This window comes from Felis catus, chromosome B1, assembly GCF_018350175.1.
Source record: "Felis catus isolate Fca126 chromosome B1, F.catus_Fca126_mat1.0, whole genome shotgun sequence".
Lineage (NCBI taxonomy): Eukaryota > Metazoa > Chordata > Mammalia > Carnivora > Felidae > Felis > Felis catus.
The window spans coordinates 161,551,102-161,576,748 of record NC_058371.1 but is presented as its reverse complement, the minus strand read 5'-3'; positions in this window follow the sequence as shown (position 1 = coordinate 161,576,748).

The following is a 25,647-nucleotide window of genomic DNA, read 5'->3' as shown; positions in this document are numbered from 1 at the left end:
TCTGAGCACAGGAAATCAGGGATCAAAACTACAGTTGATGGAGATGGCTCTGTAGGAGGAAGTCCCTGATGACTGAGATGACCTAGAAATGACCAGTTCTTGACAGAATTTTAGATAAGGATCAATCTATGTGGTGAGGTTGTGGTGTTCTGTTCGATCTGAGTACTTTAGTATATCTCCCCTACTGACGCTTCTGTTTCTGCTAGCTGGAACTTAGTAACATTAGAATCATTGTTCTGGGTTAGACAATGTTGGCGAGGCGTTTGGGGCTATGCAGCAGTTATACGAAATTAGGACATTTGCTCTTTGTGCAATTGACCAAAGCTCTCCGTTCCCTTTGTGAACATACTGAGTAATACTGACAACGCACTGAGCACTTGAGATGCTGGGTGGCTCGCTCGTGAGCCCATGCACTTCTACTCCCACAAGTCAAATTGCACGTTTGCCAAAAGTCCCATACTTGTCATTGCCATTATGTAATTTAATTTAGACATAAATATTAGACACAGAGGCACTGTATTATAGGGAAAACGATGTTTCCATGAAAACTAGTTTGAATGCTTTGGAAAGACTCATGAAGGTGAGTTGCCCCAAGATGCTATTGGTTTGGGTGTGAACAAGGCAACTGTAAACGAAGATTGAGTGGGAAGATATGACAAAAGTATAGTTTCTGTTTAGGGTGGCTTTGTGAGTGTTTTTAAGTTCTCACTTCACTTATGAAATTAAAACTGGAAATAGTGCACAATGCACATGGGCTCATTTATATAAGAATTTCAACATGTAACACTCATCAGAACACCATACTCCAAGAAACAGGCTAGGGCTGAAATCAAAAGATTGGTGAGAGAATATCCATTTATGTTTTAAAATCACCAGTTAATGTAGAGCAGAACTTCAACTCAACTTGTGATTTTTCCCAACACACTGCTATTTCCTCTAAAATACCCTCCTCACTTCCTACATCTACTTTTCCACAGTTTGTGTTCTCCCCACCCCCCCACCTTATATTCATTCTTTCATTCCTAAGACTTCAGCTCAAATGCTAACATCTATGAGGAGCCTTTCCTATCCCTTTAAATTTTTTTTAAATGTTTATTCATTTTCGAGAGAGAGAGAGAGAGCACAAGTGGGGCAGGGGCAGAGAGAGAGGGAGACACAGAATCGGAAGCAGGCTCCAGGCTCTGAGCTGCCAGCACAGAGCCTGATGCGGGGCTTGAACTCACAAACCATGAGATCATGACCTGAGCCAAAGATGAATGCTTAACCGACTGAGCCACCCAGGTGGCCCTCCTAGCCCTTTTTTAAAATTTTAAAATTGTATTTATTTCACTCTATAAGTACCGTTTTTTGTTTGAATTGCTCATATAGACCCATTCCATCCCCAAAGGAAATGTCAAGTGTTTCCAACAGTAAAAACAGTAACAAGGCCTCTCCAAAGGTCTTCCACTGGAGTCTGCAGAAAATCTAAATGCAGTAAAACCACAAACTGGATGTTTTTATTCCTTGGATCACAAGAAATTTTCAAAATCATTTTGAGTTTTAAGACCCATCAAATGTTTTTTTTTTTTTCAGATTCTTCTGCCTTGTGTGCCACCTCTATGCTGAGTATATCACGTTATGACCGTACTTAAGCCACAGTTGGTATTGTATTCTAATCATTTATTTAAGATACCTTATTATCTTTGAGTCCCTCTGGGGTCAGGCTTCACGACTGCTCCTTTCTCTTGAGAATGGGTTACATTTTCTTGTTTCTTCTTATGTTGAGTAATTTTGTTGCATCGTATCCTGGACACGACTCTCGATTAAGTTACATTCCTCTAGAGAGTGTTTACTTTATTTGTTCTAGCAGGTAATTTACTTACATGGATTCAAAATGCAAACTCTGTCTTTTGGGCAGCAGCTCAAATCTCGGTGCAGTTTGTTCATCCTCCGCTGGTCTCCTGACAATCTACCTGACATGTGTATCGTTCAAGAGGCCGATAGAGACTCGAGTTTACGCACAGAATATGGGTTCTCTCTCTCTCTCTGATTCTTTCCTTTCTGTGATCCTCCTTTACTCACCAGTGAGTTTTTTTGTAGGATTTTAGTCACTCCATCCCTCGTGGCACCCCAAGTCATAAAAATAGAAAACTCACCCAGTGCTGTTTCTCCTTCCAATTATCAGTCTTTTTCCAGAATCTTCCTGCTTTTGCTCACTCTCCAGTTCCTTCAAGGAGTTGGTGTTGGTTTTGAATTCATTATTTTTTCAAATATTTTATCCAGAGTTGGGGCACCTGGGTGGCTCAGTTGGTTAAGCGTCCGACCTCGGCTCAGGTCATGATCTCATGGTTCGTGAGTTTGAGCCCTGCATCAGGCTCTGTGCTGACAGCTCAGAGTGCGAAGCCTGCTTCAGATTCTGTGTCTCCCTCTCTCTCTGCCCCTACCTTGCTTTCTCTCTCTCTCTCTCTCTCCAAAATAAATAAACATTAAAAATATTTTTAAAAAATTAAAAAAAATTTGATGCAGAGTGTATACTTGTTATCTATGAAACAACTGGTTTGCTAGGTGCTTACACATCCTACCAGAAGCAGAAGAACCTCATTTTCTTTGTACCTCTGTGTCTAAACAATGCCTGACACATTGTGTAGGCCCTCAGGAAGTATTTTGTGTTGGACAAAATAAAGAACATCGCTAAATTGAACAAATTTATTAGAGGAACGGAAGGAGAGTTTGTTATACGTTTGTCTGCTTTTTTTTCAATAATAATTAGACTTTAGATATCATAAAGATCTGAATCAAGGGGACTTGAAGAACAGAAACAGCAGGTTCTCATGAGGTCCAGAGTCAGCGGGAGGAAGGAAGGCGCCTGCTTAAAGGCAGGCTCAAGGCGGTGGCATCCACAGGGTCACGAAGCGTCTGTGAGAGTTTCAGCTTGTCTAGCCCTGGACACGATCCCACCAACAAAGTGAGTTTCCCTAGACACTGGCATTATTAAGCCTCAGAGTAAAAAAATCTTCCTGGGAAATCCCCTTGAAAAATCCGTTAAAGGCAGTTTAGAGAATAACACACGACAATGGGTTAAAAGACGATAAACAGAACAACACAATAAATAGCGATTGCCCGCCAGGGAAGTGTCTGCAGGGGTGCGAGGGGCTGGTGCCTGGCCTCTTCTCATTTACTGTCTTTATTAATGACCTGAAAGTGATGTAAAGAGCTTGCTAATGAAGTAGCAGCCAGGTCTGCCGTGGAAGCGGCGGCGGCTGGGAAAGAGAAGAACACAAACCAATCTAAGACAACAAGGTTAGGACACCGGGCAGCGAAAGCAAAGGAAGGAGATTCAGCAGGGAGGGAATACTGTAACTGTCAAGAGGAGAATAATCAGAAGTGTGGCTTTCTGATGGCAGGGAGTCGAGAAAACATGACGAGGAGCAAATGCCTGGAAAGAAACTGGAAAGGCAAGGCTGGGAGGAGGCAATCGGCTGATGGCTGGTGTGAGATGATATTTCATAATAGTGAACTTCCACCTCTTCTGGCTTTGCAGGCTATAAATGCCACTGAGGTGTGAAAGGACCAGAGAGGTCCCCAAGACCCCAGGAAGGAAGGAAGACCCTGCTTCCAATCATGCCTTCATGGTACCCATCGGTCCTTGGTGCTGGTGGTTTCCCAGTTTGAGGCTGGCCCAGGCCTAGCTTGGTGTGGCTCGTTTATGCAGAGCCACATATGTGGACCATATGTGGTCTTTTTGGTGTGGCTCCTTTATGCTCCTGGTCCTTTATGGTCCACAGGAAATGCCTCACAGTCAGGTGGGCCTATGGCCCGGGATGCAGAACATTAGAATCCCTGACTATCCGACATAAAGAATCTCTTCCACCAGTAGTCACGTATGTATTTGATTCACTTCACAGTTCTTAGGTCTGTCAAAGATGATCTTATTTACTCACTTATTTATTGTCTGCCTTCTCCACAGGAATCTGAGATCCCAGGAGGACAGGGACCTCATCTGTCACATTCACCTCTGCAATGTCTATGTTGAGGACAAAGCCTGGCTCATAGCAATCAGGAAATAAATGTTTGTTGCAGGAAGGAAGGAAGGAAGGAAGGAAGGAAGGAAGGAAGGAAGGAAGAAGGAAGGGAAGAATAAAGGAAGGAGGAAGGAAGGAGAGAAGAAAGGAAGGAGGGAGGGAAGGAAAGAAGGAAGGAAGGAGGCAAAGAAGGAGGGAAGGAAGGAAGGAGGGGAGGGAGGGAGGGAAGGAAGGAAGGATGGAGGAAGGAAGGAAAGAAGAAAAGGAGGGAAGGAAGGAAGGAAAGAAGGAGTCAAAGAAGGAAGGATGGAAGGAAAGGAGGGAAAGAAGGAGGGAGGGAAGGGATGTTGGGAGGGAGGGAAGGAAGGAAGGAAGGAGGGGAGGGAGGGAGGGAAGGAAGGAAGGATGGAGGAAGGAAGGAAAGAAGAAAAGGAGGGAAGGAAGGAAGGAAAGAAGGAGTCAAAGAAGGAAGGATGGAAGGAAAGGAGGGAAAGAAGGAGGGAGGGAAGGGATGTTGGGAGGGAGGGAAGGAAGGAAGGAAGGAGGGAAGAAGGAAGGAAGGAATCCTGTCCTACATGCTCATCTTACAGACAAAACAACGCAGTGACTTGCCTGTAGGCACACAGGTGGTGGATGAACGTGGCCTAGCACCCAGTTCCTCAGACTCTGAGCACCTTCTCGTTCCCCAAGGCCTTCGGGCCTCTCAATCAAACATCACCTTGTCAGGAGGCCTGCCCTGGCCACCGAGGGCCACGCCATACCCCCTCCACCCAGCCAACATTTCACATCCCCTTCCCAGCTCCGTTCCATGCTTCCCCCCTCCCATGAGCACTTACCATGACTCTGTAGATCTTATCTTGCCCATTGTCTGTCCCTCCCTGGAGGATGTAGGCTGCGGTGAGGACAGCCACTTTTGTCTGCGTGTCCCCTGCTGTGCCCCCAGCACCAATAGCAATGGCAGTAGCTACTAAGTATTGAGCACTTGCTATGTGCCAGACACTTTCCATGGATCATCCCATTTAAAATCCCTAACAATCTGGGGTGCCTGGGTGGCTCAATTCAGCTCAGGTCACGATCTCGCGGTTTGTGGGTTCGAGCCCCGTGTCGAGCTCTGTGCTGACCGCTCGGAGCCTGGAGCCTGCTTCGGATTCTGTGTCTCCGTCCCTCTCTGCCCCTCCCCTGCTCACGCTCTGTCTCTCAAACAATAAAATAAAAACGCTAAAAAAATGTTTTTTAAATCCCAACAATCCCACGAAGTAGCTGTTACTGTTATAGTTAGTACAGTGTTCCCATTTTATAGATGAGAAAAGTGAGCTTCAAGAAGTGACCCACCCCAACCAGCAAGTGACAGAGGTGGGAAGAGAAACCAGTGCCCTAACCACGGAGCAAACATTGCCTCCCACAGGAAACCCTTGAGGGGGAGGGTGGGGAGGGGTCTGGGGATGTCCTACACCCGCTGCTATGTCTCCACAGGTGGCTTCTCTCTTCCTGTGACTCAGCTGTACCCACAGAGGAATCAAACGGGCCACAAGTCGGTGCCGGTGGGCAGAGCCCTGGACAGAAAACAGCAACACATGGCCCGGGAAGCTCCCGACCTGCCATTTCGGTTGGCATCTCGCTGGTCACGTGACAGCCTAGGCCACGAAATAGGAAGACAGGAGGCAGGCTGTCCTGGGAATGAGTGTGGGGAGGTGCCCTCGGCCTCACGCCCTCTTTCTCATAAGACCCGCCTCCTGCCCTACAGCACAGTTGCAGATGCTTCCAGAACAGCGGGGAAATCCCAGCCCGCCAGTGCTTTTCCTTTCACCATAATTAACAGACCACCTTCGGTCCTCAGAGTCAAGTGCACCGCACGCCAGGGCCCAGGCAAACCGTGAAGGGTAGTCGGAAGGTGCTGTGTCACAGGTCCCCCTGTGTGCTCCCCTTCGCTCCTGATCTCCACCTCTCAGCACTCACTTCAAGGGGCTGCCTGTGTTTTCCCTGGATTCTTAGGTCTAGGACTCTGTTGTGGGTCCTCACAGAGGCAGATGAAGAGCTAGGGAAAACCCATTTATTGAGCACCAACTGTATGCCAGACACATGCTGAGGGGTCTAGAGAAATGGCATCATTTAATCTTTATGTAATCCCATTGCAGAGATGGGAGATTGGAGACCCAGGCAAACCTGTCCAAAGGCCAAGGTACCTAGAACGCAAGGTGAGTTTCAGAATTCCATCTACTTGCCACTCACTCGAATCACATCCGTCCTACGGAGACCGTATCCTGCTGCGTCCTTGAAGGCTGAGGACCATAGTCCTGCTCATCTTTTCTTCAGCAGCCAATATTTATTATTTACTGTGTGTCTGGAATGATGCTCGGTGCTGGGGGCACAGCAGGGGACACGCAGACAAAAGTGGCTGTCCTCACCACAGCCTACATCCTCCAGGGAGGGACAGACAATGGGCAAGATAAGATCTACAGAGTCATGGTAAGTGCTCATGGGAGGGGGGAGCATGGAACGGAGCTGGGAAGGGGATGTGAAATGTTGGCTGGGTGGAGGGGGTATGGCGTGGCCCTCGGTGGCCAGGGCAGGCCTCCTGACAAGGTGATGTTTGATTGAGAGGCCCGAAGGCCTTGGGGAACGAGAAGGTGCTCAGAGTCTGAGGAACTGGGTGCTAGGCCACGTTCATCCACCACCTGTGTGCCTACAGGCAAGTCACTGCGTTGTTTTGTCTGTAAGATGAGCATGTAGGACAGGATTCCTTCCTTCCTTCCTTCCTTCCTTCCTTCCTTCCTTCCCTTCCTTCCTTCCTTCCTTCCTTCCTTCCTTCTTTCCTTCCCTCCTTCTTTCCTTCCTTCCTTCCCTCCTTCCTTCTTTACTTCCTTCCCTCCTTCCTTCCTTCCTTCCTTCCTTTCCTCCCTCCCTCCCTTCCCTCCTTCCTTCCCTCCTTCCTTCCTTCCTTCTTTGCCTCCTTCCTTCCTTCTTTCCCTCCCTCCCTTCCCTCATTTCTTCCTTCCTTCCTTTCCTTCCTTCCTTCCTTCCTTCCTTCCTTCCTTCCTTTCCTCCCTCCCTCCCTTCCCTCCTTCCTTCCCTCCTTCCTTCCTTCCTTCTTTGCCTCCTTCCTTCCTTCCCTCCCTCCCTTCCCTCCTTCCTTCCTTCCTTCCTTCCTTCCTTCCTTCCTTCCTTCCTTCCCTCCCTCCCTCCTTCCTTCCTTCCCTCTTTCCTTCCTTCCTTCTTTGCCTCCTTCCTTCCTTCCTTCCTTCTTTGCCTCCTTCCTTTCTTCCTTCCTTCCTTCCTGCAACAAACATTTGTTTCCTGATTACTATGAACCAGGCTCTGTCCTCAACATAGACATTGCAGAAGTGGATGTAACAGATGAGGAGACCCCGTCCTCATGAGACTTCCTATTCTTGCGGGAAAGACAGACAATAAAATAAATGAGTAAGGAAACAAGATCAGTTTTGATAGACCTCGGAGCTGTGAGGTAAATTGAGTATACAAAATGACTCTGGGTGGAAAGCAATTCTGTGAATAGGGTCGTCAGGGGTCCTAGCATCCCGTATTCCCGTCCAACTACCCACCTGCCTGTGACATCTCCTCCAGGCAGATTCTGGCCATGTGGTGCCCACAGCAGCAAGAGAAAATGCTCAACAGCTAACAAGTCCCAACCACCCCACGCAGGAGATGAGACACAGTCTTGAGGCTTTTTTCTAAAGGCGCTGCAATTCAGAGGGAGGGCGGATGAACTTGGCCAGCAGGCAGATGGCAGGTGCACGGTGTATTTTGGAACTCTTGAGAACACTCTCCTCTCTGAAAAGCAAGCCGTAGCTTGTGGGGAACATTAGGCTTACACTTTCCACCTCTCCCACCTTTGCAAACAAGTTGTTAGCAGTTTTACATTTTCCCTCAGGGGAATCAGCGTTAATTCACTTTGGCGCCTTTCTGGCACCAGGCCGTCTACTTCTGCTCACAGCTCTTTAGCTAAAGAAGAAGAAAAGGAAGGAAGGAAGGAAGGAAGGAAGGAAGGAAGGAAGGAAAAAAACCAGAAATTCTACCTCAAAAGCTTGCTAGAAAAAAAAAGCCTGAAACTCACCCTAATGACTCCTGATGATGAGTGGGTTTTTTGGAATCACATGTCCCAAAAAGTTTCCTGTACATTTCTGGAGCTTTTGCTTCTCGTAGAGATTTAGGGGGAAAGTGCATGGGGAGGGGTCTGGGCTTTCTTCACCATAATAACCTGATTTTTCTTTCTTTTTATTTAAAAAAAAAACTTTTTTTAACGTTTATTTAAATTTTGAGACAGAGTGTGAGCAGGGGCGGGGTAGAGAGAGAAGGAGACACAGAATCCAAAGCAGGTTCCAGGCTCCGAGCAGTCAGCACAGAGCTCGACGCGGGGCTGGAACATCGTGAACTGCGGGATCGTGACCTGAGCCCCCTGAGCGCCCCAACAACCTGACTTTTCTTTGACTTCCTCCAGGATCAATGAAAATTTAGGTTCAAGGCATTCAAGGTCCTCCACGTCAGACGTGGGGACATTACTCCTCAGCCTAGAAACCAGTGGCAGATCGTATGATGTTCCTCTCAACGCCACGCTCCCTCATTTGGATTTGGCCAAATCCCTTAGTGATAACAAGAGTAGCTCACATTAGTTGGGGCACAAGACCTATGCCCTTGCAAACATCCTCTCCTTTAAGTTGGATACTCTTGACCCCTGCAGGGACTCACTGTTCCAGTACCGTCTTTGACCGGGTAGGTTGGTTTACCTATTTTTGGAATTCAGTATCTCCGGAAGCCTGCACGTAAGCCACATTCTTCCATATCGGCTTTCTCAGTAAACAGGGGCGACGTTTTGGGGTCCGGGCTGCTTTGCTCTTTTGCCTTATATCACGGCTGGTTCACAACTTGGTCAGGGAAGAGGAGTGCAGGTTGTGGACTCTCCTGGAACTCCAAAGGAACTTATTCCATACAGGTGCATTCTGCACCCCCACACACAGCCGTATGGCTTGTCACAGGCCCTTCTCCTTCACAGAAAACACGGTGTGCACTTTTCTGACCTCCCCGACGATTGAGGCGGGGCAGGTGTTGGCCGCCCTTATAAAACGGAAAGTGAGACCCACCAACGGTCAGAGTTGGCCATGGGAAGAAAGTCCGGACTATGTGTTCGAGAAGAAGCAGAGCTCAGCACCCACCAAGTCTGTAGTACTGTCAGACAGAAAACGCACATGGGAGCCCATCATTCCTGCTGGAGCTCACGGGATCTGGGTGGGCACCTGACCCAAGGGTGGCCATTAGATGGACGTATATGAGGCCTGACACAAAGGCTTTGCGAGAGAGGCAAGGTCAATATTAATGATGGACACAGTGACAGCTATTTATAAATCATTCACTATGTCCCGGGCATTGTGCTAAGTGCTTGAGAGTCATTATTTTTTTTTTAATGTTTATTTATTTATTTTGAGAGGGAGAGAGAGAGAGAGAGAGAGAACATAAGCAGGGGAGGGGCAGAGAGAGAGAGAGAATCCCAAGCAGTTTCTACACTGCCAGCACAGAGCCCAATGTGGGGCTTGAACCTCCGAACCATGAGATCATGACCTGAGCCGAAATTAAGGGTCAAACGCTTAACCGACTGAGCGACCCGGGCGCCCCAACAGTCATTATTTTATTTAGCCCCACTGCATTGAGTAAGCAGTGTTACCAACTTTTTACAGATGTGGAAACTAAATCCCACAGAGATGAAGATAACTCTGCAGTGTGTGCTCACACATGAGTGAGAGCGACAAAGGTGTGATTCAAGAGCAAAATAAAGGGTAGTGGTTAACAGGACGAGCTCAGGGACTCAAGAGTCTGGATCTGACTTTTTGTTCCACTTGGCGCTGTCCTTTTGTACATCCCTAAACCGGGCCAGTAATGCTCCATGTTTCACATGATTGCTACGAAATTCAGGGAGGTTGATACTCGTCAAACATGTGGGACAGTGCCTGGCGCTTAACATTATGTTCAAGAAAGATCAGTAAATAATATCACTCTTTGTCCATAACCACAAATAACTCGGCGGTATCACGTGATGGCAAGGTTGCCAAATCAAAAGGAAAAAACAAACAAACAAAAAAAACCAAGACGATTTCTCCCAGGACAGATGTTATGACTTTGAAAATATCTTCTAGATGTGTGGGGAAGGCCATTTTTCTCCACGAGGAGGGAGTGTCACATGGGTAATATTCTTGCCTCCCCTCTCTGCCTGCTCACTTTCTCCTCCCTCTTTGTTCACTTGACTGATACTCGTTGGACACCTTGCCAAGCGATCTTCCCAAGCACTGAGAAGATAACAGAGAACAAACAGAAAAAAAAATTCTTGGCCATCACGGAGCCTACATCTGAATCTACTACTCAAATGAGTAATGCCATATTTCCTGCATGATTTGACCTTATTCGGTGTTTTGACGACCTTCCACCACCCTTCTCATGAGTCTGGCACCGTCCCCCTGCACGACTTCAAGGCTACAGGGCCACACTGGAAAAGAGGTGTGAGGAGGGATTCACCTGACTGGGGACTCCGGAAGGTGACGCCGGGACTCGGGGCCCAGCTCGCCTTCTCTTCCGCAGGTGCGCACGTGCTTCCGTGCTCAGCCGTATTGTCCGTTCCTGGAAGGGCTGTGTCCGTGGTCATCTACACCTGTCTATGACTGTGTCGGCTGCTTTGCCTAATTCTGGAGTCTGGTTGCATATATAAGCCGCATTCTGTAATATCCGCTCCATCCGTGGGAGAAAAAGGTGATTTAGTTTCTTGGCTGCCTTATTCTTTTGTCTGATATTTCAGTTGGCTCTGAACTTGATCCTGGAAGAGAAATGCTATTTACTGGGCTCTCTCAAAAGCCAAAAGAAGCTCACCTTGTAAAGTTACATTCTATATACACGGTAGACAATGTTTAATACGTGGCTAATGTGTAACTTCATATCCAACATTAGTCAAGGCTTGACTAATGTTCATTAGGAAACAAATAACAAGAAAATCTCCTCTAGATGAGTACGCTCGGCGATTTAATTTACGGAGCCAGGCATAAAAGAGTCAGGAAATCAAAGGCATGCCTAACAACTCGAGTGGGTGTTTTCTGTTGCCTGTTTACAGCGAATGATGAACATTACCCCACAGTAAATGGCAGACATTAAATTATAATTTTACATTAATTATAATGTACACGTATAACGACACATTTGCTTTATATGGATACACACAGCTTATAGTCATTCTCACTTCAAGTTTTATAATACCCAAAGAGACTTGGCTTAACTTAAGAGGGTATGACCAATGTTTTAAACATCTAAAATTCAATTATAGTTGACTCTTGAACAACCTGGGTTTGAACTGCGTGAGTCTGCTTACACCCAGATGTTTTTTGATAAATGGAGTACAATAGTGTAAACGTATTTTCTCTTCTTATGATTGCCTTAACAGCATTTTCTTTTCTGTAGATTACTTTATTATAAGAATACAGGATATAATACATATAACATACAAAATATGTGTTAATTGACTGGTTATGATATCAGTAAGGCTTCTAATCCACAGCAAGCTGTTAGTAGTTAAGTTTTGGGGGAGTCAAAAGTTATACACGGATTTTTGACCGTGTAAGGGGTCGGTAACCCTGACCCTTACGTTGTTCAAGAGTCAACTATCATGTCAATTTACTATAGTTCTATAGTTTGAAAAGACAAGATCATCTCCATGGCACATTGGCAGTGAGGTGGTGAAATGGACTAGAAAAATGGAAACAGAGAGGGAGGGAGAGAGAGAGAATCTCAAGCAGGCTCCGTGCTGGCAACACAGAGCCTGATGTGGGGCTTGAACTGTGAGATCATGACCTGAGCTGAAATCAAGAGTTGGATGCTTAACCGACTGAACCACCCAGGTGCCCCTACCCCTGTGATTCTTAAGCCCCTTGCATGCATGGAAATGTTTTTGTATCTGTTATCCAACAATTTTTTAAAGTACTGGCATAAAAGCATACATAACGCTCCTTTATTCCATTCACAGAATTTAGGACAGTCACTTTGGTTATAATGTGACTTACAGTTTGCCAGACTTCAGTTTGTGCCCCATAAGCTTTCTGTGGTCTTTCCCCACATCCTGCTCCTATGCTCTCCTCAGGCTCACCTTTCTCCACAGCTCACCTTCCATAGCCCCTTCTTCAACCTGAGGTACCTGGTCATACCTGCTCCGAAAACCCTCGGGCAGCTCTCTATGACCAAACCTCTTTTAGAAAACGATAATTTCCTTCAAGCTAATGGAGGCGATGGTAGTAACAGACAAGGTAGAACCCTTTGTTTATATGTTCATTTTATTCAACAAACCTTGTTTGACTTCTTGGTATATTGTAGACACTATGCCAGGGACTGGTCATGTAAGGATGATCAAGGCACTCTCTGGGTCCCGAAGGTACCCAGAAGGGAGATCAAGATCGGTAGTATCTGGGACTCTCCCTACCATCTCCTCCTGTGCCCACGGCAGACATTAGTAATCAATCACAGCACTACCCTTCCCTCCCCACCCCCTGTTGAACTTAGACTCAACATCACAGTCCTTTTGGACCCAGTGCTCCAAGCTACTACTATTGCTGAATTGGATCCCATGTATGAGATCCAATGAGGTATATTTGCCAAGTCCAAAGTCAGACCTGGGATAGAGGAAGGAATGAGGTGGGGAGGAATGATAGATTCTCTCAGGCTGACTCAGGCAAAATCTGGTTAAAGTGGCTTCGTGATTAATGGAACCTGAAGTACAAGCATTATCATAGCCACTTTTCATCACACCAGGCACCACGCTAAGAGATTTCATGTACGATCTCATGTGATCCTCATAGCAATCCTATGAGGTCAGTATTGCCATTATCCCAAGCGTGAAGAGGAAACCTATGCAGAGCAAAGGTTATAAAATGTCCCCAAAGTCTCACAACTAGAGTGATGAACTACACGGATTCAGAGTTAAGCCAACTTAAGAGCAACACGTTTCCAGAGTGGAGAGTGAGCCACTGGGACATTTGAAGCTTCTGTAGACATTTATTTTTCATCCAAAAACAAAACAAAAATGTATTATGTGGATTATCACTGGTACTCTCAGCCTGAATGTCGAAGGGTTACTTGCCACACAGCGTGGGAGACTCCCTGGAAATAGAGAGCAGTTCTCCACGGCGGAGCATTGGCCACGGTGCCCTCACCTCCCATCCTTTTCAGATATTGAGAGATACTGCCATTCACACATGCCTGGTTGCTATGGTATCTTAGACAGTAGAATCAGCAATACTTTCTATGGACACGGAGAGTGATCATGAAAGTATTTTGAACCCCTGATTGGTTACGGAAAAGCTCTGAATAGATTTGTCAAACTTAAGGGTACGTTCCACATTCTTCTCTTACGAGAAAGGACCGTTCTGTGTTTGCAGACCTTTACTATGGCGACAAATGGTACAAAGCAGAGTTTTCGAAACAACAGGCGTACTTCATCTGTCCCCTCAAGGTAAAGGTGACATTTTAACAAGAAAGCCTTTCTAAGGAAACTTACACATGAAAACAGCATTTTGAAAATGGTTCGACTTTTTCATCTGTTGGTGCAAATAGTATAAATGTGCCACATGTCAGCACTCTTTAAAAAGTTGAAAATGTAATTTTCTAACCTTTGTAAAGAACTTCCAAACAAAGAGTTCTAGTGGGTTCTGAATTCATTTGTTAAAAGTACCAACAGTACAAGAGTAGTTCAAGATCACCTTGTAAGAACAACTGATACAAACATCAAGGAAGACGGAAATTTCCTGGCCGGAGGCACGTGGGTGGCTCAGTTGGTTAAGCATCCAACTCCTGTTTTTGGCTCAGGTCATGATCTCACAGTGTGTGAGATCGAGCCTGACATCAGGCTCTGCGCTGACAGTGATCTAGCCTGCTTGGGATTCTCTCTCTTCCTTTCTCTCTGCCCCTCCCTGCTCGTGCTCTCAATCTCTCTCTCTCTCTCTCTCTCTCTCTCTCTCTCTCTCTCTCTCTCAAAAATAAATAAACATTAAAAAAAAAAAGAAATTTCCTGGCCAAATTTCAACACAGTCTGCATAATTTACAAATGAGACTAAAAAAATAAACTAGTGTGATTTACTGATTCCAGCCAGGGGTTCATCTCTTCTTTTGTCTCTATGTCGCTCGGTGAAGGAACTTTGTCAGCTCTGACAGTCTTGAAAACCAAGATTTAAACTCTCTTAAGCTTTCCCTTAAAACCGGTCAGAACCGGCTCATCAAGCTGTTTTAGCATAACAGGTTAAAGATTTACTAAACTGCGACTCCTGCTAAGACATATTAATTCTTTGTGATTAAAGCAAAATATTTTTGCACTGTGGAGAGTAAAATCAGTTTAATGGTATTGTTTATTTCATCTTTCACCTCATTTCTCCAAATGTTCGTTTTGTTTTTCCTGCACAGAATACACCGGCAGAGGCGTCCGTGTATGCAATTTATAAACAGATGAGCATATTGCGGGGCATGCTTCAAATCTCCTGCATTAAAGATATATAGACACAAGAGACTTTGCACAGCGTGCTGCAGTGTTCCTGCAGCTTTGGGGATGCAGTCAGGGGGAAGGAAGTGAACATACAAAAGAGCCATCAGTCAAACTACTGACTTTGTAGCTTCCCCTATATTCAGGCTAATTCCATTTTATAACTTGAATCTAATTGTGTTTGGCCACTGCTTAGATCCCTCCCGGTGGCCAGAGGTCCTGAAGTTTGGCCCAGGGTAATCCGTAGTTTGACTGCTTAGAGCGCCTTCTCAGCGGGGGCTGGGTTGAGAAGAAAAACGAGTTGCGGAGGGAGCTCTGTTTCCCGATAGGTCTCACAATGGCTCCCTGAGCTGGCTCGGATGACCCTGACCCTCCATTGTCCCAGCCCAGCCTAGTGCGGTCCCTGGCCACATTCTCCCCCTGCCACCTAGGCTAAGAGGCTGGCCTTCCTTCCCTTCTATCAGCACAGATAATCCGAGTGTCAACAGAGGAATCATGACCAGTTAATGTAATCCCCTCACAGTTTAACAAGAGAAGATTATCTGGAAGCCTAAATATTGCATGGAGCTGTTTGAACATGACCAGCCATACTCGCACTGTCTGGGACAGCCTTCTTTCTCCCTCCTCTTTCCCCTCTTTGGGAAGTTTGGACACCTCATCCCTCCCAGGAGCCAACCCCCTCCACCCCTGAGGCTTGTTTTCAGACCTTGTTTTCAGGTGCTTATCTGTGCAGGCAATTGGCAGACTGACTTTCTACCTAGAAGGCTGGCTTTCTTTCTTTCTTTCAAGTTTATTTATTTTGAGAGAGAGAGAGGGCACAGCAGAGGAGTGACAGAGAGAGATGGGGGTGGGGGGGTGGGGAGAGAGAATCCCAAGCAGGCTCCACGCTGTCAGTGCAGAGCTGGATATGGGGCTTGAACCCACAAACCATGAGATCATGACCTGAGTGGAAACCAAGAGTCGGACGCTTAACCGACTGAGTCACCCAGGCGCGTCTAGAAGGCTTTCTTTAATCCATCCCCTCGGATGTCAGTTTAAAGGGTCTTTGAGCGTCTGCAGGCAGTCAGTGGATGGAGCGTCAGAGTATCCAGGGCTCCTCAGAGGCATTTAGTCACTTTCCAGTCCGTGAATACCTCCTCTGTTTCATGAATTGTTTTCCCTCTGGCGCTCCGACTTTCCCTCACGTTACCACTGCCCTTTCCCAAAGCTCCGCCTCTCCTAACCCCATGTTCCTCCCCAGCCTGGGTTTTTCCCTTCCCACTTCTTTTTCCAATCTCAGAAGAACCTTAGGTGAAAACAAGATTGTTCTTGGAGGTGGTGGCAGGTGATTTAAAAGCACGAGTACTTTCATTTTCCTCTTCTAAAAACAAATTCCCTGACCATAAACACACCAAATCTGAGGTGATAGAAGCCAGACGAGTGGTTATGTCTGGAGGCAGGTTATCTCTGCAATGGGCAGGGAGAAAACCTTCGAGGGTAATGAGAATGTTCTGTAATGATCGGGATGGTGACAATAAGGGTGTACGCAGGGTAAAAGTCCATTGAGCTGCACACTTAAGATTTGCACGCTTTATTGTAGAAAGACTGTATGTCAAAATTTAAAAGGAAAGTAAAACACAGTAAGCTACATCCCTCGGGGTTTGGGTGTTCCGAAACCAGTAAAGTGCCCAGACTAGGCGGCCCCTAAGGTCGTAGGGAGCTGTGGGCCACCGAGCACTCTTTCATGTCCCTACCCCAGGGTTGCTGAGGTTCATGGTAATTGCTGGGTGGACTGAGCCAGGACTGACCCTGAGCAGAGCCCAGAATTTTAAAAAGCCACCTTGGACTCTGTTACCAGCTGGGTATAATGCCAAGTGCTTTATGTGTATAATCTCATGTAATCCTCACCATAATCCTGTGATGGGGCTTATTAGCCCCATTGCTCGGGTAAAGAACCCGAGCCCCCGAGGCTGGGTAGGCGGTCCCAGGGTCACGCAGCTCAGCGCTGGGGCACGCCCTGTGCTCTCTTCACAACCCCACAGAATGGGCCTCTCAATTGGAATATCCTCGTGGACAATTCATTTGCTTTCAAAAAAGGCGTTGTTTTTCTCTGCTAGTGGTTGTTTGGTTCCTTTCTATATATCACGACAACACAAAAGCAACGAACGCATGGATTATGGATGGGATGGGTTCCTTGGGAAATGTTGCACTGGGGACTTTGCCCTCCTTTTTCCTCACCAGTGAAGAAGAATGGGACAAAAAATAGTGTCTAACTTAGGACCCAAGAGAGGAGTCCTGTGTTCCAGCGGCTTCCCTCCAGTTGTGCCGGGATTGGGCTGGCAGCCAGCACCTGAAGTGTTTACTCAGCATTTCTGACCTCTTGGGAAGGGGTGCTATAGCTTTTTTTTTTTTCAATATTTGTTTATTTTTGAGAGAGAGAGAGAGAGAGAGAGAGCATGAGCAGGGCAGAGGCAGAGAGAGAGGGAGACACAGAATCCGAAGCAGGCTCCAGGCTCCGAGCTGTCAGCACAGAGCCCGATGCGGGGCTTGAACCCATGAATCGTGAGATCGTGACACACATCCAGCTCTCCCAGCTCTCCCAGCGATTTATTATACACATAAATCAATATGATGTTTTGAATTGCCAGGGGTCCTAACAGATCACTGGGGACTGTGCTGCCTTTGGCATTTTAGAGTCTATTCTATAGCCTGGTCTGTCTTTTGGCAATTTCAAGTTCAGAAGCAAATTACTTAACCTCTCTCAGCCTCATTTTCCTCATTTGTAAAATGAAGGTGGTTACTTGAACAAACAATAACAATACTCTGAACCGGGCCTGTGTTATGTGCCAGGCACTTTTCTTACTTGGACTTATTTTAATTCTTATAGCAATCCTATAGGCATCCTTATGTCCTGTTCACAGATTAATAAACTGAGGCACAGGCCCACAGTAAGTTGTAGAGTCAGGATTTCATTAGGTCTGCCTGATCCAGAGCCTAAAGTCTTAACTTCCATGTTTCTTCTATTACCGTCTCAAAATGTTGTGGTGAGAGCCACTTGTAATATTTGTGACAGCACTTTGTAAGCAATAAAGCAACATCCGAATACCGATATTATCATTGTCATTCTAACGACACACCAGGAGACTTAGAAATAAGAGACATAGTCTGTGCCTTCGAGGAATTTACAGTCTCAAAGATTAAACAAACACATACCCGATGTACACACACGCACTAACGTATAAACTCAAAACGCCCGACTATGTCAAGCACGCAAACAACACAAACTATATAGGGAAATCATACGTGTGCCTTAGGGGATGCTGGGGTATCTAGAACATCTGGAGCCTGATGGCACCGCTGTGAGAGTACCTCCCAGGAGCACTCTGCTGTCTGACTTTGGTTAGAGAAGCATTGGGGAACTGCCTGTTATGTTTCAGGGGGACCCGGGGTTGGAGCTGAGAGGGTGTCTTAGAAGAGAGAGCATAAATCGAGTGTCGTGCTCAGTAAGAGACAATGGAGAGGCAAGAAAGGCGCTTGCCAGGGGCCTACGAGGCCATATTATCCAAGGTCCTAATTGGATTTGCAACACTGTAATGAACCGCCGTGGGTGTCTGACCACAGACGTGAGGTGATTCAAAATACCTCAGAAGAAGACGCACCAAAAGGGATGATGAAAAAAAAAAAAAAAAAAAACAGCCCAAGGCAATGCGGAACCATATAAAAAGGTAGAATCTGTGTATAAAGGTAGATCAGGCCCCTGGAAGGCCGGACAGCGTCTGTCAGACTCACGGCCACTCTCCCAGAGCCTGGGGCTTAACAGGCATGCCATCAATATTTGTTGACTAGAGGGGCTCATTGAGGGACAGAATGGGTATAGGATGTTAAAAAAAAAAAAAAGGAGTCAAGGATTACACTCATAGGACACTAATTACTACTGAGGGACCAGGACACCAGCGACACCATTGACGCGAAACTGAGTTGACATTCAGGAAGAAATTCGTGACCTTGAGTAAATTTGGCAGTAACGGGTATCACTGGGGATTCTTGGCTCGAGACCAGACGAGAAGTTTAGAAAATAGGAGAGGTTGGGACTGGGATGGAGATTTGGAAGTCGTTTACGGACTAGCGCTTATGAGGATTGGGATTTGCGAGCAACGGAAATCTACCCCAGCGGGTTTATGTAGAAATTAATTTACCAAAATAATAGTTCTTAATTCACAGAGTCGCTGAGAAATTGGGAGCACCCGGCAAAGAGGTCATGCATTCAGAAAGCAGCCAGCAGAAAGCCTTCTGCACCTGTTGTTGAGTGACCTCACTTACGCCCCTAACCCTGGGGGTGCAGGGCATTGGGCATCCCCATTAGCCCCCTGGCCCTGCTGCCCCTGCCTACAGGTTGTGGACAGGTCTACCGCCCGGAAGCATCCTCCACCGTCCTTGCTTTTTGTGTCAGGGTCCCAGTCACTGCGTCTAATGGACAGAACACAGCCCATTAGCCCGCCAAGCAACCAGGGAAGCCGGGAGAAGGCGATTGGAACTTCTGCAGTGGGACGGGCCTTTGCTTCTCAGAGGATGACTGCAGTGGGGAAGGGGGTTCAGACCCTGCAGCCCACACCGCACGGGCTTATCTCAGAGAGGAGCGTGGTGAGATCAGAGCACACAGTGACAGTCCCCGCCCCCCCCCCCCCCCCCCGTGATGGCTTCACCAACTGAGAACGACGGTGGGGGCTGGTGTGGTTGGCCAGCCCCTCTCTGCCTGTAAACCGTCTCTCTCCGACCCCCCCCCCCCATTTAACGCCTGTAATTAAGAGTCATCCATTGACGTTAAAGAGACCGTTCCAGTTAAAAATGTAAATATCCCTGGAAAGAAACACGCTTTACTTGTTATCGCTACTCACATTTCCTGCGTTAATTTTCAGGGCTGGAGGGGAGAAAAAGGCCGACAAGTTTGGCGGGCACCTGAGCCGGATAGAACCTCCTCGTACAGGGCTACCTTCCCTTGCTTAGGGACCCCCAGGTTTGTTTGTTTTTTCCACCCGTGTACTCTCAGTGGCTTGATCAGTTTGTCGCAACATGTCCAACATGCTAAGTGTCGTGAGGGGAGAGAAATGATAGAATGGAAAGAAGAGGAGACCCGTTTGTCGTGCGGCTCCTCCTATGTACGATGCCACGAGGATGGGGCTGGGACTCCCATTTGGCGGATGTTGAAAGTGAGACTCAAGGCCACACAGCTGGTACATTGCACAGACAGGTTTCAGAGCCTGCTCTATCGGCCTCGGAACGCTGACCGCTCCCTCCACACTGTGTGGTCTCACCGTGAGTGGAGCAGGGGAGTGTCACAGAACAGGGGAAATTCACACGTTCAGTCCAATGGGTTAAAGGAATGGAATACCTCCCAGGGATGTCCCAGGATTAGGCCTTAGCATCAGTGGGCTGGGTTTTTCTGGGGTAGAGTGTGCACTGATGAGGAAGAGAGAAAGCGACAGAAAACCAACTCCTATCTCATGACTTCACCTAGCACCCTGGATCCTATTTGTCAGCCATCCCTTGGTTCCAAATAACAGAAACCTGGGGCGTCTGGGTGGCTCAGTCGGTTGGGCATTCGACTTTGGCTCAGGTCATGATCTTGCAGTTCGTGAGTTCAAGCCCCGCATCGGGCTCCGCGCGGACAGCTCAGAGCCTGGAGCCTGCTTCGGATTCTGTGTCTCCCTTTCTCTCTGCCCCTCCCCCCTCAAATAAATAAACATTAAAAAAGAAAAAAAACAAATAACAGAAACCCAACTCAAACTGGTCTAATAGGAAATGGAAACTGTTGGCTCATGGGTGTAGAAAACATGCTGGTTCTCCCAGTTTCTCTCTCTCTCTCTCCATCTCTCAGCTTGGCTTTCCTCTGTGTCCACTTCATTCCCAGGCACGTGTCCCTGCGTGGTGACAGCGACGGCCGGCAACAGTGCTAGACTCACATCTCGCCAGCTAGTCGTCCCCCCACCCCACCAAGTGAAGCAGTGGGCTTTTTCACCAACAGCTCTAACGGTTGTGACCAAGGGGCTGCAGTGCCCCCAGTTCACATGTGCCTCAGCCACCAGCGTTTCATAAACCTCGGCTCCGTCACAAAGCCTGAGAATGGCTCCCAAAAGGAACAACCCCCCCCCCCCCCGCCCCCGTCCAGTGCTGGCACCAAAGGAGGGGGGCCGGAGAGGCAAATCTACCAACATCCACTAGCATGGAGGCTTCATAAAGAGGGAGTTGCTTTTTGTTTCCTTTTTAATTTGCTTTGTTTACAGCTGCCTCCCCGGGGCTTCGAACAGGGCTGAGCATATGGTAGGCACACTCCGTAATTACACCTGTTGCATGAACGACGGAAGAGATGAAGACATGTCCCTACGGTCCGTGAAGCCATGGAATGGGAGAGTGCGTGCACCGCGGTTACAGACCCGCGTAGGAAGCAGCATCTCTTGTCCTTTAGACGAGTCAGGCGTCATTCGGTCAATGACACGGGACTCTGGCCACTGCATGTCAGTCACAGAGTTACATGGAGCCCTGGAACACAGCCTTAATACGGGCAGAGATTTTACAGTCCTGATGCTCACCTTCCTCCTGGAATAGAGGATGATGTGCCCCTTTTTCTCACAGGCTTGTGTCTACAAGATAGATGTGCCTCACGCGTTGCTGCCCCGTCTTGCCACAGCCCCACTGCGCAATGGAAAGCCAGAGCCACGATGCCCACTCGCTGGGAATTCATGGCCCTGCTCTGGCAGCAGCATGAAAGGTGACGTTCGGGAAGAATTGCTCAATCGCTGGTCTTAACGTTCTCTCTCATCAACATGCTAACCCATTGCCCCAGAGTGTATTTTGGGGAGAACATGTACCTCAACCCCCCCCCCCCATATTATCTTCCAGCCTCATTAGCCCCATTTGGCTTCCCCGGCGCTTGGAACAGGGGGACCTTTTGCATTAACAAGTAGGAGAATGTACTCAGTCAACTTGTCTCAGCCAAACTTGGATCTCTCCAGAAAAGGCTGCAAGGACGCTGGATCTGGAAACACTTGGAGAGACAAAGCCAAAAACCACCCTCCGAAAAGACTCTGCGACACAATGCCTGGTTAATATGCACCCAGTGTGTTTCGCCATTGTGGAAGCTGAACTTAATTTGTAACATGATACAGCTATTTAGCATTTTCTTCCCCTGCTCCCCCTCCTTCTAGTTAATTCTGAGTGGAGATAAATCTTGAAAACAGACTTGGAGGGCACAGCAGGAGGGCCCGCAAAGTCATTTGGGTTGCAGCTACCACGGGTGCCCCTTTGCTATTTTCTGAGCAATTAGGACTGATGCAAGAAGATAAAGTATTCCTAAAGTGACTCATGAACGTTAAAGAGCCAGGACGCGTGGAATACTTAGCTCTCCTGAAAGGGGGCTCCTTGGGCACCCGTGAGTGCTGCAAAAGCTCCCTATTGCCCCACTGACTGTCCTGAATACTACCAGAAGGGTAGGTAAGAGACCTGACACTCAGCAGGCTGTCAACCTTTGAGCCCTTACAGCATTCCAGAGAAGTAGGCGAGCCGAGCTACCGAACTGTCAGTTCCAAAGCTGGAAACAAAGGCTCCAGGAGCAGAACAATTTCCCCCAGGCAACTTGTCTGAGTCAGTGACAGAAGCTCAGGTGCTTTGTCTACAAAAACACGACAGTGCTGCACAGCATTAACCTCTGTATCCCTCCCTTAGTATTGAGGTTTTGATCCTTGGCATTTTCTTCCATCCAGGCAGCCGCGTCTACCGTTATCGTTGTCTGCTATTATTATTATTCTCCTTTTGACCTTCGCGTGCCTTCAGGCAGCCCATGTTTCATTGAATAAGATGCACCGCTATTTTATATAATGCTCACAGAGGAGAAATATTGCCGATTACACATAATGCGACCTCGATCGTGATTTCAGAGAAGTTACAATGTGGAAAAACAAGTTATCTCGTGATCCTTATAATGTGGCATATTATTTGTTTGCCCAGACTCGGAACTGCCTGTTTTCTTGAAGAAACAGGTTTGGGGAAGTGCTTCTTCCTTCCCTCCAACCTTGTGGTCCTACTGTAAGTTGTCGATCATGTGCTGTGCTCCTTGGGGTACAGAATGTGAGCATGAAATCCAAACGGCACAGAGCAGGGGACTGCCCTGGGATTTTGAACACTAGAGTGAGAGGAGAGAGTGCTTTCTCTCGGGTGACAAAGAATTCCTGACACTTTTTTCAAAAACTGGCTGGTGCGGGGGAAGGGCTAGGTAGGGGGTTGAGAATTAGGTTCACTGCTTGGGAATCGTAGACATAAAAATGTGGGCAAACAAAGCCCAACAGAACCTGAGGTTGCCTTCAGACTGTAATGCTTCCGGATTTCTCGGGTTTGCTAACGAATACTTTCAAAAACTTTTCTACATAAAACTGAAATAAAAAAATCATCAGGGAATTAGGCTAATCCACTTACCGTATTTTAACTCTTCAAGTGTTCCCAGAGCCTCTGATTTTCTAGTGCAGAGAAAAGTAAGTGGGAAATTGCTTTTGAGGTTTCTTTTGTACAATAATGTTCTTGGGCAGTACCCACCTTGCTGTGTCCTCATGTGCACCTTGTAAATTGATTCCAGACTGCTCTCTTATTCAAAAACCCAATCCCCTTAGAAGCCAGGAAGAAAATGAATAGTGGCGAAAGCCCATTTTACTAGCTTTAAGATCAAAACCTTCATTACCCAAATATGTTTGTCCTTCAGTGCCTTGTAAGTCAGAAATATTCATTATGAATTGGTGTTAATCTCATATTTCTGCAATATTATTTATCTGGATGGATCCCAAAGTTGGAGAGCTGTCTCACACTTAATGACAAAAAAACAAAAATTGCTCCCCCTTCCTGCACCTAACAAAGGTAATTAGCTTTTTCCTTTCTTTTCTTCTTCTTTTTTTTTTTCAGCAACACTGTATTATAGTGCACCGCTATAGTGCACTTTTATTAATCTGATCCATTCGTGAAAATACTCCCCCCACTAGATTAGCAGCAAGACATAATGCTCACTGCCTTTGGTGTGGGTCTAAGATTCCCACAGGACCTCCCCTTGTTTCTCCCCGGGTGTTTACATTTGGAGTCACTGAAGCTCTCCGAAGACCACGTCTGTCTGCTCTGGTTCCTTCCCTCCAATTCACAGAGAGTCAGTCCCCCCCTCACTCCCTTCCTGTTCCAGATTATGACAGTGACGCTGGAAGTGAGCTCCTGCCATGAAGGCGTCCAGTGGCCGATGTGCCCCAGTGTTCTCCCGTCAACATCAGAGTGTCCCCCCGAGGCCCCCCTTGTTAGTGTGAGTCAGGAGCCTCCACTGTCCTGTCTGGTCCTCCAGTCCCTCGTAGACCTTTCGCCCCTATCCACCTGGCTGAGATTCTTACAAGCTTCTTCTCCCAAGGGGGAGCTCATGCACATCTGGCTCTCTTGCCTTCCCAGCATCGTTTCCCCCTTCCCCCGGTGTCAGCCCGTAATTTAAACTTTGGTAAGGCAAAGTGCCACGTTCACAGTTTGCGTGGTTGGGTAGTTGTGATGTGTCAGCCCCAGCCCTAGCAGTTCACACATGGCCCGGATCTGGCCAATTGGTGTTTTTACCGCCTTGGCCAAGGTGGTCAGCTCTGAGAGGAGCACGTGACAGAAGTCGAGCCAATGAGAATCAGTCCTAGGGCTCGGGTTAAAATTGTTGGTAGGAGGAGCTCTTTTCACTACATCATTTCTCAGCCACGACACTATTGACATGTAAGTCCAGATGATTCTTTGCCGTGGAGGGGTTGTCCCGTGCGTTGTAAAATGCCTGACGACATCCGTGGTCACAACCTCCGGTTGTGACAACCCCAAATTTCTCCCAACACCGCCCCATGTCTCCAGGGGGAAAGGAGGGCAAAGCGGTGCGTGGTTGACAACCTCTGTGCTACGTGGAAACCGCGATGGTGCTAAGAGCCGCTGGGAACTTCACGTGGAGAAAATTGGCCTGATGTTGATGCCATATACAGGAGGGTAGAGCCGAAAGAAGACACACGCTCTCACCAAGTGACATTCTTTACGCTCCTAAATTTTTTGTGCATTATGCCAGTCCCACTCCTCCTTCACCTTGAGAACGAGGTGAAGATGCCCACTCTCAACACTTCCGTACGACACTGTCCTGTGTAGGTTTTAGCCAAGGCCATAATGCGAGAACTATGAGTAAGAGGCATAGAGATTGGAAATAAAAAAAAAAAAAAAAAGCGCCCTTGTTTGTGGACAGTATAACCTTCTAGATAGAAAATTCTAAAAAATCCATGAAAAACGTTATTAGAAGTAAAGTAAGTTTAGGAAGGCTCAAGGATGAAAGCCAACGTTCAGATTTCAATTGTATTTCTATATACTAGCAATGAATATTATGTTACAATTTATTTATTTTTGAGAGAGAAGGAGCCCGTGCACGCACACAGGGAGGGGCAGAGGGAGAGGGAGAAAGAATCTTAAGCTGGCTCCGCATTCAGCATGGAGCCCCGACGTGGGGCTTGACGTCACAACCCTGAGATCAATGACCTGAGCCAAAATCAAGAGTCAGATGCTTAACCGTCTGAGCCACCTAGGCACCCCATAAATTATCATTTAAAACAACATTTAAGGGGCGCCTGGGTGGCTCAGTCGGTAAGCATCCGACTTCGGCTCAGGTCATGATCTGGCGGTCTGTGGGTTCGAGCCCCGCGTCGGGCTCTGTGCTGACAGCTCAGAGCCTGGAGCCTGTTTCAGATTCTATGTCTCTCTCTTCCTCTGACCCTCCCCTGTTCATGCTCTCTCTCTCTCTGTCTCAAAAATAAATAAATGTTAAAAAAAAAAACCACAAAAACCATTTAAAACTGCATCAAACATATGAAATTGTTAGGGATAAATGTAACAAAATACACGTAGGACCTGTATCCTGAAAATTATAAAGCCCAGATAAAAGGAGAGCTATATCAGATTAATGATCAGAAGACAAAAATTTGTTAAGATGTCAAATCTCTTCATGTGGATTTATAAATTCAATGCTTCCTAATCGAAAGTTCAGCAAGCTTATTTTTTTTAAAGAAGTTGACAAGTCAATTCTAAAATATACAGGAAAGGCAGAAGATCGGTAGTAGCCACTTTTACAAAAAAGAACAA